This window comes from Desmodus rotundus, chromosome 10 (genome assembly GCF_022682495.2).
Source record: "Desmodus rotundus isolate HL8 chromosome 10, HLdesRot8A.1, whole genome shotgun sequence".
Classification (NCBI taxonomy): Eukaryota; Metazoa; Chordata; class Mammalia; order Chiroptera; family Phyllostomidae; genus Desmodus; species Desmodus rotundus.
In genome coordinates this window covers 35,045,223-35,055,973 of record NC_071396.1, presented here as the reverse complement: position 1 = coordinate 35,055,973, position 10,751 = coordinate 35,045,223, and positions in this window count along the sequence as shown.

Here is a 10,751-nt window from a genome sequence, read left to right as displayed (position 1 = left end):
AGGTTGGGGACACAGGAAGCGTGCTGGCTGAGACTGGAGGCAGGCAGACCACCATGTGAGGGGTCCCTCCCTGCGCTCTGCTTATGGGCACGCCTCGTTCCCTGCAGGCGGCGGTCTCGCAGAGCTAGCTTTGGAAACTTGTAAATGTTTATGTGTGGTCAGAGTCCTTCCCGTGGTTAATTCAGAGCTGGAACCGCTCCTTGGAGCAGTGCCTGCTGCTCCCGCCCAACCTCAGCCAGGTAGCAGGGACGGTGTCGAGCTGCCCCGACAACAGGGCACTGTACCGTCACAGCACCTGCTGGCAGGGGACCCAGACTGTTTCCTTAGACCCATGATGTATTCGCAGAGCCCGTGTGACGTGCCCAGCTGGGCCACATGTCTGGACCATGGCTCTTCCCTCTTTGGCCGGTGCCCATTGCTCAGGCCGCCTCTTGTCCCCGGTCTTTCAAATCCTCTCTGGCAGCCTCAGAGGTGGGCCGTGTTATCAGAAGCCCTCTTATGCAGAACAGGGACATGTAGGTGAATATGTTTGATTTCAGAACCTTTAGAGGGATTTAATTTTCTTTTACAGACATTTGGGCACATTCACATCCCTTTCCCTCCTGTTAGCTGAATGTGAAGTAGTAACAAGGGAAGGACACCGATGCTGCTTTTGCACCTGCTGGAAGGTGGCTCGAGCGGGACCCTTACACAGTCCTTCCTGCAGACATTGTCATCTCGATTTTCCAGGTGAAGAAAGTGAGACTCAGGGAGGCCAGGTAACCCGCGTCAGGTCATTCAGGGCTAAGGAGGGAGCCGGCCTCACTCCAAAGTCCTTTTTTGTTGGTTTTTTTTTTTCATTTCTAACTCGTCTTTTATCTTATAGATAAGGAAACTGAGATGCACAGTTAAATAGCTTCTCACAGTCTGATTAAAAATAGGCTTGGCTTTCGGAGGTAGCCGGTGAGAGCAGGAGGGCCCTGTGTGAGCTGCACTCCAGTGCCCCAAAGGTGGGGCAGAGTGTTAGAGTGTTAGGAGGACTGCACGTCACAGAGCTGGCGCCAGGTCGCCTCGCTTGGTTGTCTGTGTTGTGTGGCACTGCAGCAGGGAGCCACATGTCCTGGAGTCCCCTGGGTTGGTCTCAGGTGTCCTGCCTGCCAGAAACCAGTGGTCCCCACACACTGCTGTTTGGCCCCACAGGCCCCAACAGCACCCCTCGCACCGCCTCCAGGATGGCGCATGGCCTCAGCCCGGCTTTGCGTTCGGAAGGATTGGTCCCTTTGGGCAAGCCACAGTCCTTGTGTGTTAACTACTTGGGGTCCCCTGCAAATGCAGCTAGCTGTCTTGCCCACTGTCAGCAAAGCCGTAAACTTTTTTTTTAAGTGCGAAGAGGAAATCCTTGTTGGCCTGTGTTTGGAGAGGGGTAGATACTGCTGCTGAGAGAGGTTGGTTATGAAAATAGGGGCCGGGCCTGAATTTGGGAGACCTTGGCCCTGGGTGGCCTCACAGAGCATGTCGTGAAGCGGCACATGAGACTGGGTGTTCAGTGCGCACCACCACTCACTAAGATCTCAGACCCTGTCGTCGGGAGTATGTGAGCGCTGGTGAGTGCCAGCTCAGTTCTGGGCAGGGAAGGCGGTAGAGAGACGAGGCCCTGCTTCCTCTCTTGTCTCAGAGTTCAGACCTTATGGCTGGCAGCCGGGAGTCAGGGACTCTCTTATGTGCAGCATTTCAAAGACCACCCATTTCCAGCCCCAGCCAACCCCATTACGCCTTGCTCTGAACAGCCTGTCTTAGTTGAAACTGCTATCACGATAACACCACAGACGGGGAGGATTAAACAACAGACGTTTCTCACAGCTCTGCAGGCTGGTTGAGACCCAGGTGCCGGCAGCTGTAGTGTCTCATGGCGAACCTGCTTCCTGTTTCATAGCTGTTGGCAGAGAGAGGAAGCTCTGTCCCCCATAAGCACCAGTCCCATCATGGGGGCCGACCCCTGGCACCCCATCCGAACTAGGTACCTCCCTAAGGCCCTTCCTCTGCTAACCTTCACACTGCGGATTAGACTTCAGCATGCAAATGGGGGGGCAACGTTCAGGCCATACAGTGCCCCCGATGTCCCACATTTCCTCTGGGCCTGGTTGTGGCCCTGTGCTTACCACGTTGAGGATGATGTCAGGACACCACGTCTCAGTTCCTGTTACTCACACCTCTGCTGCCACATAAGAGCCGGCTCTCCCTCCCCACCTCTTCCCCCTCCGGGGAGCCACCCAGGTGAAGCTTTCTCGGGCCCCAGCTTCACCAGAAAACAAACCTGGGCCTATGGCTAAAACCAGGCTGCCGGCTAAGTCCTGTCTTGGGGCCTGGCCTCTGGTAGGGCTTTCCCTTGGTGTGGCCACCCACCCGCAGCTCTCCAAGTGGGACGCAGCAGTGACTGGCCCTGGAAGGTGAAGTGACGGAGACCTGGGGGCTCATCGGCTCCTAACAAGCGTCTTGGTCTTTGGCCTCCGAGTACTCTAACCGACTTCAGGGTAGGTGCCCGTCTCGTGTGGCCACTGTTAGCCAAGTGACCACCCGCGTGGTCAAGACTGGGACCTTGGGGCCCTGGGCCCCCCACCTGCAGCGATCGGCAGCCGTTGGCAGATGTGTACACAGGGACCCTTTAAGGAAGTTGTCCCATTGAAAATGGTTAATGTGTTTCTAAAGACTGTTTACAGCTCTTTCCTACTTCAGTGATGGAATGCTTTGAAAACGAAACACTCGTGTAGTTCAAAGATTCAGATAACAAAAGACCATTCGGCCAGACCCAGCTCCTGCAAACCACTGACCCCCGTACCCTGTTCCTGGTAGGAGCCAGTGGTTTCATTGTGGAGGAGTAAGAAGTCCCAGGATTTTCCTTGTGCCCAAAGCTGAGTGTGTCTCCCACTGGACGGAGCGGGGCTGCCCAGACCACCATGGCTACCCCCCACCCCCACCCCCAGCACCACCCGCTCTCGCTCTACCTCCCTGCTGTGGGGACTCAGACATCCTGGATGTGGGGCTGTAGTTCCCATCCGTCCCCTGTGCACGTCCCTTGAGAGCAGAGGCCCGTCTCTCGCTCAGCGCTGCGGCCCAGCTGCAGTGTGTGGTGTGTGGAGCACGGCATCCAGTACATAACTGGAATGAGCGCATGGCTGAGGTCATCACAGGCCTTTGTAGGGTGACTCCCAGCTTGTGCTCTCCGGGGCACTGTGGGCAGGAGGGGAAATGAGCATGCGTCCTGGAGAGTCAGAGGAAGCCATGGGGACGAGTGATGTGGCCATGGGTGGGAGGTGAGGGCGCACCCAGCCTGTCGGCAGGGCAAGTGAGAAGAGAGTCTGGACAGTGGAGGGACTTCAGCAAAGGGAGGGCTTGCAGTGGGGTGTGGCGCCTGCCAAGAGGCCGAGGGGCCAGGGACTGAAGAGAGATGGCCTCTCCTGGGCTTGCAGTTGCCCCCACCAGGCCCCCAAGGCAGGTGGCGAGAGGGGACCTGGAAGAGTTGGTGCTGAGCACCCGCGGTCGTGCGGGTCCCTGTCCAGCTTTGGGACACAACCGCTGTTGGAGCCAGGCCTCTGGGGGTCCTTGTGAGGCTTGACAGAACCGATGTAGACCATGGAGGGCTCTAAATGCCAGCTGCTCCCGTCGTGGGGACTTTTGCAGAGGGAAGGGGAGCTGATGTAGATGCAGGAAGCTGGGAGAGGTTGGGCACGTGGTCCTCAAGTCCTGCCAGAGGGTAGCCAGGTGGACCTCCACAGAGCGTGGGCAGGGCGCTGATGGGGGTGGTGGCTGGTGGCCAAGGCTGCCACCCCATGGAGCTGCAGGGGAAGTGGTAGCATCTCTGGAGGCTTCCCTCACGATGAGTTTGGAGAGAGAGGTGCAGGCTCATGACTGGTAGGACCAGGAGTGTGGGGACACAGCCTGGAACTCCCTTCCCAAAAGCCCCACAGGCCCAGGGAAGGGCCTATGGCCAGGCAGACCTGGCTGAGCCTGCAGCGGGCCCTCCCTGAGGCGGCCATCAGGGTGCTAAGCAGCATGGCTCAGGTCCTGACCAGTCCAAGTGAGGGTGTGTGGCGTGACTGGTGGGCCTTGTGGGTTCTGCCACCAGGACCCCCCCTCTCCTGACGCAGCAGAGGGGGCGACTGCAGCTGCGTTCTTTGCCGCCTGCAGCAGGCCCAGATGAGGCCCCTGTGGCTGAATGTGTGGCTTGCTGAGGTAGCACGTCTCCTCCAAGTCAGACGCTGTGGTGGGAGGGACACGGGGCATCCCAGGGCCCCATTTTTGGACCCTCACAAGCTGGCAGTGGAACCGGGCCAAGAGAGAGCCACAAGCCCAGGGCACTGCCCACTGCAGAAGGCCACTGCCTTTACCTGGGCAGCCTGGGAGCGAAACTTCCCTCTGACCTCTCGGTACTGGGCACTGGGTGCCATTCCCTTGATGCCCCCTCCAAGCCTCCCAGGGGCTCCCCAGCTGGCTGGAGGCCTGTTCATGAATCCTGCCCTGCCTTTCTGGCCTGAGGATGGTGGCATGGATGGCCTGGGACGGAGTCTGTTCTTGCTAGGAAAGCGCATGTGTAATGAGGCAAGCTGAGATTTGAACTGCCAGCTGCAAAGCCAGTGTTTTCAAAACTTTGTGTGTGGCCAGGAGGTCCACCAAGGAAGTGGCTCCCTCTCAGATGCTGGACTGGGCGCTTTGAGGGCATTTCCTGCTGAAATTCCCCTCCATAAGGTTGTCAGCCACTACCTGCCTCTTCCCCACCAGCTAAGCCAACCAACCCAACGGCTGTTCCAAGTTCACGGTGATGAAACAGGATTGGAGGGGAATCCCTGGGTCCAAAGTGCCAAACACGTGAGCATCACCGTGATGCTGCCTGGCATCAAGCCACACCTGGCACAGGCCGACAGCTGGATGAGGGCCCTTGCTGACAGGCCCGCCCTGAGCTGCACTTCTCCAGGTCACACCCCATTCCCATCAGGTCACTCCCTCCCAGCCCCAGCTCAGCCCTGCTGAGCAAGTCTGGGTACCCCTGGCCTCCATGTGATGTCTGGTTTCATGTGTCCTCACCGGTGGTCCCTCCAACTGAACCTGCATCCCCCTGCGTGGGGTCGCAGGCGTCCCATGTAGCAGCACCGGAGAGAGTGCCTGGCCGTGGTGGTGGTACTGTTGTGCTGCCAGTGGCTGGCCTCTCCCACCCCACCAGGACTGCCCAGAGCTGGTGCTGCGGGGTCCAAGGCTCTGGGCTGGTCTGGAGGAGGAGGGAAGGCCTGCGGTCAGTACGACCCTGCTCATGTGTCAGGGCTAGCTGGCCGCCACTTGGCCTTCCCCACTCCGCTGGGAGGCAGAGTGCACCTGCTTCAAAAGCTGTGTGTCTGAGGCCCTTTGTTAATAATTGTCCCCACCAGGGTACAAATCCCGACCTTCGATGGCCACTGTCTGCACCCTGCCTCCAGCCTCATGGGCCCGTGTCTGCGGACAGCCAGCCCTGGGGGCCAAGTTCTGGCACACCAGAGTACCCAGGAGAGGACTGCCCGCTCCCAGGGCAGACGGGCCTCCCCAAAGCAGCTTGGAACCACTGGGCTGGGGGCCAGAGCACTGGGGCCCCAAGCCTCCCGAGGGCTCCAAAGACAGATGGGACAGGAAAGCTACCGCCTGAGGCCCCGCTGGGCTTTGGGGTGTGGGGGTGAAGAGGCCTCTGTCTGTTGTCTAGGGAAGGGTGTCCAACCCATGGGCCCAGGATGACTGTGAATGCGGCCCAGCACAACACCGTACATTTACTTAAAATACTGCGAGACTTTTTGTGATGATGTGTCGCAATGTATTTAACACAGGGCCCAAGACAACTCTTCCAGTGTGGCCCAGCCAGAGACACCAAAAGGTCGGACCCCCCTGGCTCGGGCCTCAAAGGAGGAGATTCTGCAGGAGGCCTCAGGCTGCCGGAGCCGGGGGAGGAAGCCCGGACAGGGCGAAGCAGGTGTCCCAGGTGCTGGGCAGGTGGGGCCCAAGAGCAGGTGGGAAGGACCCCTCCTGACTTAGTCTCTGGAGCTGAAGGCAGGGATGTGGGCGGAGTCTGTCCTGGAGAGGCTGGGGGGGCCACACCCTGCTGGGTTAAAGGGGGTCCCCAAAAGTTATGTCCATGCTTCATCCTCATAACCTGTGAATGAGACCTTATTTTAAAAAGGTATTCGATGTACTTAAGGGTCTAGAGATGAGATCATCTTGGATTATTCAGGTGAGTCTGAAATCCAGTGACAAGGGTCCTTATGAGAGACACAAGGAGGTGGCCTTGTGACCACAGGCAGAGCTTGGACTGATGCAGCCACAAGCTGAGGACCCCCAGGAGCCCCCAGAGGCTGGGAGAGCCCCAGAAGGACCCTCCCATGGAGCCTTTGGCCCCGCTGGCTCCTCACCCTGACTCGGGGCCTGCAAACAGCAAGGGGATGCGTTTCTGTTGTTTGAAGCCACTCAGTTGTGGTGCTCTCTCATGGAGCAGGGCTGCCAGCGGCCCCAGGCTGGGCTAGGCTGGGTGGGTAGAGGGAAGCCGCAGAGGGTGATGGAGGCGGGCACAGGTCTGCAGCTTGGGGCTGGGAGAGGGGGACCCAGGAGGAGGGCACTTTCAAGAGATGGCATGGCCCTGGGAAGGGGCGGCTGAGGACCCAGAGATGAGTGAGGAGGGGGCAATAGGGACACTCCCAGAACTGAGGACTCCTGGGCAAGAGGCTCATGCCCTAGGGAGTGGTCAGAGGGGACAGGGCATGTCTGCCAGTCAGAGATATCAACAGTCTGTGGAGGTGTCCCTGCAGAGGCCACCCTGCGGGCTGGACATCTCTTGGCTCTCAGAACAGCTCAGTGAGGACCTGCCCCCACTTTACAGAGGATGAAGGTGGCAGCTGTGGGTGGCCCAGCTTGTGAGTGTCAGGCCCTGACAGGAAGCCACCTGACTGAGTGCAAAGAGCCAGCTCCCGATCACGTTGCCCTGCCTTCAGGAGGCTCCCAGACGGAGAGGTCAGTGCGCTGGGGGTGAGGGGTCACTGGGTGGGAGCCCACCCCTCCCTCAGCCTGCCTCCGGGTCTGGGTTGGGTCCCTCCTACTGAGGTCCAGGCCGGCTCTGTCCTCCTCTGGCCCCTGCCCTGCTGGCTCACGTCAGCAGGCCCTGTTCCACCACCTGCCTCGCCAAGACGGCTAGTTCAAAAAGGTGCTCTTTGTTCTTTTTTTTTTTCTCCCCCCTCCCCCGCAAAATGTGTTTTTAATCAATTCCAAACTGAAGTCTTGAAAACAACAGCAATAAGAAATAATAATGAAGAAATCTCAGCTCCAGGAGGCGCTGACTCCAGCACCACCCTCTCCAGCCATGCCGCTCCTGCCTGCAGTACGCGCCCCCGCCCCAGACACACGCCCGTGACCAGCCTCCCAAACATCTCTGCTGAGCCCCTGCCCCCTCCCAAATGACTGTCCTCTCTGCCTCCCGTCTGGCCCTCCCCAAGCTGGTCCTCAGACGGTCCCTAGAGGCTCCATCTAATGGGACACCCAAGGCCTCAGGGTCACGTGCCCCCCCCCCCACCCCGTGCCCCTGACATCCCACCTTTGCATATAGGCTGGCCGCTCTGCTTGGGACAGTTGTCCTCCACCTGTCCACTAGGCTGATTCCTCTCAGCGCTCAAGACCCAACCTGAAGAGTTCGCTGACCCTCCCCTGGCCTTCCCGGGCCCAGAGGAGCCCCCTTCCCCACCACCAGGACAGTTCCTTTGTTCACCTGCCGCGTGACAAGTCCTGTGCCAGGCACAGGGAAAACAGTACAGACTCACCCCTGCTGCCGCTGCCCTGGGAGGCAGCGAGGCCAGGTACCACCTGCACACACAGAGCAGCGCTGGGGCCTGCAGGGAGTGTGAGCTCCCACAATGGTGGGTGGCCCTGTGAGCAACCAAGCGAGTGGGTGAATACCCATAACCCTTCCTGCTCCTGGGTGGGGGGCTGTGCCAGACTTCCAGCCAAATCACCCACTGGTAGTAGGTGCTGAGTTCTCAGACACGTGGTCCCCGGGCAGAGAGAAGAATGAAGGGAAGAGGCATTGAGGGGCAAGGAAACAGGGTGAGCGGCTCCTCGAGGTGGGGGGGGAGCCTGGGTGTTCACACCCCGCTCCTACCCTGCGCCCACACACTGTGATCTCATGGGGAGAAGGAGGGAGGCCTGCAAACAAATGCCCTTGTCCCAACCAAGGGACTCCAGCTTGGAAAGGGGACTTCCAGGAAAGGTCACCATGGAGCTGCTCCCTGCCCCATCCTGAAATCCAGCGTTGCCCCCCCAGGGCTCTGCCCAGCAACCTGGAGCCTGGGACAGGCAGGGCCCGGCCCGGCCCCTACCCTCTTCCCGTTCCCCAAGGCTTTCTTGTCCCTTTTGCATTTGAACAGTGCTGCGATGGGGGTGGTCACCGCAGAAGTTGTGTGTGTGCTCACAGTTCGGAGAATACACAGGTACGTGAGGATAGAAACAGCAGTCTGTCCCCGCCCCTTCTGCTCCATCCCCCACAGCCAGTCCACCCCACTGAGGCCCTTTTGGGTCACATCTGGCACATGTGTCCCCTCTCCTCCCAGCACGGAGTTCAGACACAGGCACGGGCACCTAGCGTTCTTGTGCACATGGCATCGTAGCGAATGCATCACTTTGGCACTTATTTTTTTTAAAGACTTTATGTATTTATTTTTGGAGAGGAGAAGGGAGAGAGGAAGAAAGGGAGAGAAACATCAATGTGTGGTTGCCTCTGATGTGTCCCCCACTGGGGACCTGGCCTGCAACCCCAGGCACATTCCCTGACTGGGAATCGAACCGGCAACCCTTTGGTTCACAGGCCGGCACTCCGTCCACTGAGCCACACCAGCCAGTGCTGGCACTTGCCCTTAAACTTAAGAAAGAGGCTATGGATGCCATTCCAAGGTACAATGTACAGAATTACCATATTTTTCAGACCATAAGACACAGCTAGGTTTTAGAGGAGGAAAACAGGAAAAAAATTTTTGAGCAAAAAATGTGGTAAAATATTTAATAACATAAATAACATGATATCCTCCACCTCAGCAAGCCAGGTAAGCTACATTTGGACTATAAGATGTGCCCCCTTCTCCTCCCAAATCGGGGGTGTGTGTGTCTTATAGTCTGAAAAATACAGTAACTCGGTCTAACTGGCCTGTCATTGTTCCTGTGGGTGGACACTTGGGCCTGTGAGTTCTGGTGGGGTTCCAGGGTGAAAGGGCGTATGCATTGTGCTTTCTCAAGGGGTCAGAGCCGCTCTCCAGGGCTCCGGGACCCCCTGGGAAGGCTGCTCGCCCACACCCCGGCCAGCGGTGGGGGGATCAGTGCCTAACCCTTTGCTGGTGTCACAGGCAAGAACTGACATTTAATTGTTTTGAAATTCTGTTTCCTGAATATGAGATTGGACATCTTGTTCATCAGTTGATTGGCATTTTTTTATTTCCTCTTCCGTGAGTTTTTGAATCTATGCCTTTGCCCAGTTTTCAACTGTGGTGTCTTTCTTTTCTAAAAAATTGCCTCGTAGGGCCTTTTTGAACATTACCGGTACCGATCCTGTGTTTCACGTGTCACAAGTATTGCAGTCCAGTGTGATAGTTGTCTTTGGCCATAGGGAGGCTTGTATGTACTTAAGTTAGTTTTAACTCTTTGTTTCAGAAATTTGTAAGCACACGTAAGAGTAATAGGAACAGGCCCTGGCTGGTGTGGCTCAGTGCGTTGGACATCGTCCTGGGAAACGGAAAGGGCACTGGTTCAATTTCAGGTCAGGGCACACGCCTGGGTTGCAGGCCGGGTCCCTGGTAGGGGGTGTGTAAGAGGCAACCGATTGATGTTTCTCTAGCACATTGATGTCTCTCCCTGTCTTTCTCCCTCCCTTCCCCGTTCTCTAAAAAGAAAAAAAAAAGTCTGATGAAGCCACACTGTACCACTTCTGATTCCAACTGTGATCACGCTGGGGCAGAACCCCGCCCCCGCCCCCATGAAGGTTTCCTTTTGACGTTGCTTGTGGTGGCTTTCGCAATGCACAGGTTTTTGTTTTTGTGTGGTCACATTTCTCAGTCTTCGCGGACCTTCTGGGCTTTGTGTGATACTTAGGGCCCTCCCACTCCACGATTATTAATAAAACAAAACAGATTCTTCTAGTTACTTGGAAAACATGATTTATTACCTTCTAAATGGTGGTGTGGTGTTTTTTTCACATGAAGGACCGTAATTGATTTAACCAATCCCCAGTTACTAAGCACTAGGTTGCTGCAGGTTTCCACCTCTAAGTCCAGCCGGATGGAGCAGCCAGGTCTGACTTCCCTGCCGCACCTGGGTTATTTCAAAGCAAAACCCAGGCATGAAATAATTTCACCCATAAATGTGAAAGGTTTTAAATTTTTATATTGTAAAATCTGTTAATCCTCCCATCTTTTCGTCTTCCAGTTTTCACTGGGTGAAGAGACGGTGCATTCCCAGTCAAAAGAACAAAAGTTCACATTGAAAAATATGTTCCCGCCCGTCCTGCAGCCGCCCAGTCCCCCTTGGGGCAGGCCTCTGGTGCTGTGGGTCCCTCCCGGGTCTAGAGTCATCATACACAGGGGTGGGCCAAAGTAGGTTTGCAGTTGTGAGTGGGAGAAACACAATAATTTATTCTTGTGTGAGTTCCCCTGTGAACTGTAAACCTACTTTCGCCCACCCCTGTCTCTGTTGTACTCCGGGCAAAGGGGAATTAAAATTGCAGGTGGGGTCAG